Source organism: Pinus tabuliformis, chromosome 4_2 (assembly GCF_031772625.1).
Source record: "Pinus tabuliformis cultivar Carrire ecotype Pingquan chromosome 4_2, CPIR1, whole genome shotgun sequence".
Lineage (NCBI taxonomy): Eukaryota > Viridiplantae > Streptophyta > Pinopsida > Pinales > Pinaceae > Pinus > Pinus tabuliformis.
The window spans coordinates 80,612,989-80,617,501 of NC_142304.1; positions in this window are offsets into that span (position 1 = coordinate 80,612,989).

Genomic DNA, 4,513 nt, shown 5'->3' on the forward strand with positions numbered 1-4,513 from the left:
TATTATCCAATCTTGGTCCATCCTGTAGCAAGGGGGTAGTCCCTATATTATCTCATTCAAAAATTACTTAATATTCTCTCAATATTCTACAAAAATAAATAATATTAGGCACATGATAAGCAAGGATAAACCAAATTCCTAAGGATTCATTAATACTACGAATTAAAAGCTATGATGTGTAAGAAAGGGAGTCAAATGCATGTTTTAAGTGTCTATAAATCGTCAAATGGGCCTAATAAAATAGAAAATTATGGGGCCCATCACCCCAACCACCCAATAATTCTGGTAATGTCAACCTATCCCATTTAACAAGTGGGATGCCCCCCAATATGTCTATTTACTGTCCAAAGAAAATGGTGGGAAGTTTTTCTAATTTTTGTAGGGATTCCCTTTGGAACATAGGAGATTGAACATTAGCAGACTACGATACTTTCTAGGATTGTCTTAATAAAATTACTCTACCTCCATGGGGGAGGAGTTTGTTAGCCTAGAGATTAATATGGGATTCTACCTTTTGAAATGTTAGATCCAATCAACAAAGTGATACCTCAAAAGTTTAAGGAAGAATTCAAGGTAATTGAAACCTTCGTCCAAGGAGGAGGAAGGGTAGAAGAGTTGAAAAAAAATTATGAGTAGTTTGTGTAGGAAGAATATGGGGGATAAGGCATGATTTGTATGGGTTGATTTGCATACTAATAGAAAGATAGAAGAGGGAAAGGGAGTTGAGTTGAAGTTATATACACCTTTTTTTCAATAAGCTTGGATTTTTTTTTTCAAATTTGTGACTCATAGTCAAAATTACTATTTTGAAGTTGTTTACATAAAAACATTTGTGATTTCAATGAGCACATATCTAATTGTTATTAAAATCAATTGTGAATACAAACTTTAACTATTTTTGTGGGTGAGCTTCTCTACAAACATGTGAAATTACATTTGATTTACTTTTCACATATTCATTTTCATTAAGTTTCAATCTCAATTCAAATACCAACATGATAAGGGGTGTGAAAGAATTATATAGTTTATACTCTATTTTTGCAACCTTATTATTCTAAATGTTATTGCCATGACTATATGTGAAAACTAATAGATACATTGCACTTATATTGATATTATACATCTTAATTCTCCACTACCGAGGTTGCTCACTGTACACTATTTCTCTTTTTAATTGAATAAGAAGGATCCGTTCTTGCCTTAGAAAAAAAAAAGCTCTTATACATCTTAATGCAAATGTTCTTTTGGATGCCCTAAATTTTCAAGGTTAATTGTTGTATTTGTTGTAGTGATTACATTTATATATGATTTCCAATCAAGTTTAACAGATCTATTCTCGAGAATTTCTATCGAAATCCAACTGAGAGGGTCTTATATTATCTAAATGGAGGCTTTTGTGAGTATAATTATTTAGAAATCTTTCTTCCAGATCCATCACATAAAATTATTGATTGTTGATGTGTTTCGAACCAACCAATGTGGTTCATCATTAGGATGAAAAAATGAAAAATATTTGATCCAACCTGGGTATAAAAAGGGAGGAATGAGTCTAATAGGTAAAGAGTCAAAGAAAATAGTTATTACACAAAAAAAAAACAAAATTCAAGAAATAAGGGCCAAATAATGATTAAATATCAATTTAAATTTAAATTATAAAAATATAAACATGTAAATAACTACTATAATCATATAAATATAAATATTTAAATAACTATTATAATTATATAAATATATAAAAAATAAATCTAAAATATATAATAAGCTAAAATCCAGAAAGACGAAACAGAAGTGTTGGTGCAGGAGAAAAATGAAGAGCTTTGGGGGTTTTGAAGATCAACTGGGAGAAGAAAAACATCGCAAGAAGGTCGACTTTTGATGCTCATGATGTTTTAGGGTGTGAGGAATTTGTTTTTCATTGCAAGTATGGTCCTAGTCATCTTATTTTCTAAATCTTTCCAGCTAACTATCGGTTGTTTTCCCTGTGTTCTGTGTCAATGACCACAGTTGATAGCAACATCAACAAATCAGTAGGCTTTATCTCTCCATGGGCCCTATCTTTAGCTTATGTAAGATATCATTGTGATGTTGCATGTCCATTCTGGAGTTTTAATATAAACTTTATAGTTTTGATGAGGTCATGGCGGAAGGGATCGTTAGTCCATGGGTTTGCGCCCGTTTTCCATGCATCTATATTGTTTAATGAACATTATTTTTGGCATGTTCGGTTACCTGCGGTGGTTAAGATGCATATGAGTACAAACCCAAAGTGTCAGATTTGTTCTATCCTATGAGCGTTAAAGTCATCTTCAAGTCCAAACATCGTTCCCAAATGGAGTTTTCCCAATCGAGAGCATTGTTATTCCATATGGGGTTTGCCCAGCATGTGTCCATGGATGTGATGGCATAAAAATATAGGGGTGAAACTCTTGCCGGAGGATCCATATACCATCCCAAATCATATGGGCCTATATTTCTCTAGATCTGGGCCATGAGCTCGAAGATTCAGATTGGGCTAGTGAGGAGGAGTTTCAATTTTTTTTGTAAACCCTAAACAAAAACTCAATCCTTATGGGGACTTGTCCAGTGGATCTAGTATCATATTTGAAAAAGAAAGTACAAGAAATTAGGTTTACCAATCAATAACCATAATCTAATCTTTGAGGGAAAATCGCTACAAGATGTTATTAATCTAAAAGTTTACGACATCAAACGTAATTCTACGATGATTACAAATTTGAGGTTATGGGGTGGAGCTCCTAGAATGAGCATACCAACAGGATCGAATTCAGTTGTCAAGGGTCTGAATTCGTTTAAGGATGAAATGACAGTGAATGTTTCCACACCAAACAGAAAATCCCAAAATCTGAAAATTCTAGGTCCTTACTTAGTTGATAGGATGGAGAAAGCTCCAGATCTATCAATAAAATTGCTAGAAGTGAGTGGTCTTTTCACTGGTCTACAAGCCAAAGCCCTTATATGTTGATTTAATGGTTTATGGATCAAGTTTGAAGATATCCATCAATGGATCTACATCAACTAGATAAAACATTATGACATATATTTGTGCACGAAAGGATTTTTTATAGTACAATTCGACAGTCAGAAATACTTGGAATATGTCATCAATGAAGGACCATGGATTTGGGGAAGGGTGGGTCTCTTTCTAACGCCATGGTTTCTCAGTTTTGACACCTTAATTATTGGTGGTCATGAAGATGTGAGTATGGGTAAGGTTACATAATCTCCCTGTTACAGGTTTATATGGGCACATCAACGCCAACTTACATTTCGATGTTATTAGGGTTCATAAACCCCTAATATGGTTGTCACATGCCCTAAAAAGGTTAATCATCAGGACGCCTCACTCCCAAAGAAGTTTCATCAAAGAATACATCCAAAAAGTGTCTCTCAAGAGATCATTGCATGAAGCCTTTTATCAAGCTGCAATGCATTGCAGGTACCACATTGACTAAGTGTTATCCATCACACTTAGTCCCACTTTATCATGCGATGAGCGAACTTGGGCAAAGTTCTGGGAAGGTTTGAAGATTCCCTATCCATGGGAAACCTCTAGAAGCTTATCAAATTCCACCTGCCCCTCTGAGTTTGCCCAAGAATGACAAAAGGAATTAGGAAACATCAACCTCCTATCTCCCTCTTTCAGGGAACCAATTTCTAAAAATAGAAAGGAATTCATCATCATCATTGATGACCCAACCTCCTTCACTCATCTATAAATAGATCACTCATCCAAGAGATCTAGAGGCTGAATAGTTCTGAGTTGTAAAGAGATGTTGATGGTTTTAGTCTTGAGTCTAAGTATTGTGGTAATGTTGGAATGTCTTGTTGTTCATGAGGTGAAGAAGGTTTGAAGCTAGAAGGATGACACTGGATCGAACTCATGGGTTGTAATCCTCCTTTCTATCAATAAAGCTTTTCAAGATTTTTCCCTTATGTTTGTGTAATCTGTCAATGCATTCATATGTTTATCATACTTTTGATTCTATGTTATTTATGAATAATAGATCATTATGATTTGATGGGTCTTTGTTTCTATAATTGCACAGGTACTTTCCAAGCGAGTTAAGTACAGAAAGGAGCAGCGATATCGGTCAAGGGAGAGAGGGATCAAGCAAAATTTGTAGGTTGGTTCCTTATAGTCTTTCTCTTATCTGTTGTTTATAGGAAAAGTAGTGAATTGTTTTAACTGTTGTTTCTAGGTTAGCTACCAAGCCTAGAGGGTTAGCATTTTTTAGAAACACTAATTATTCCCGAAACACTCCCTCTTCCTTTCTGGCATCACTAAGCCCTAGAAGGCATTGGAAGTTCATAGGGGAGATATCTAAAGATGGATCGAGAAGGGATGGACAAAGATATCTTTACTTTTGCACTCATATGTGTGGAGATAGACTTAAGAAAAGGCCTACCAAATTGCATCTATTTGACCCATCAATATTTCAAGTGGTCTCAATGGTTATATTTTGAAAACATTTCTTTCAGGTGTGAGATACAC